Raw genomic sequence first — 293 nt, 5'->3', positions numbered from 1 at the left:
GGGGCCCATGTCACACCTGCCATTTTTTCATCTTTGTAGCTGGGCTTTTCTCTGCTGGACTCTGCTGTTTCCCACAAAGCGTTCAGAGAGTCTGCTCTGAATCCTACAAACAGGAGATGAGAAGCACAGAGTGACACCAGCAGGAGAACATAAAGATGCGGTGACAGTTGTCCTCCTCCTGCAGAGTCCAGGGCAGTGCACTCCTACCACTGGTGCCCTAGCTAAGCCTGGGGGCCAGCATGCCCGATGATAGTCTGGGAGTGCTGCAGTCGGGGTCCCCACAATGGGCACCC

Source organism: Colobus angolensis, unplaced genomic scaffold (genome assembly GCF_000951035.1).
Source record: "Colobus angolensis palliatus isolate OR3802 unplaced genomic scaffold, Cang.pa_1.0 Scaffold345, whole genome shotgun sequence".
Classification (NCBI taxonomy): Eukaryota; Metazoa; Chordata; class Mammalia; order Primates; family Cercopithecidae; genus Colobus; species Colobus angolensis.
Note: the sequence above shows the minus strand (reverse complement) of the source record.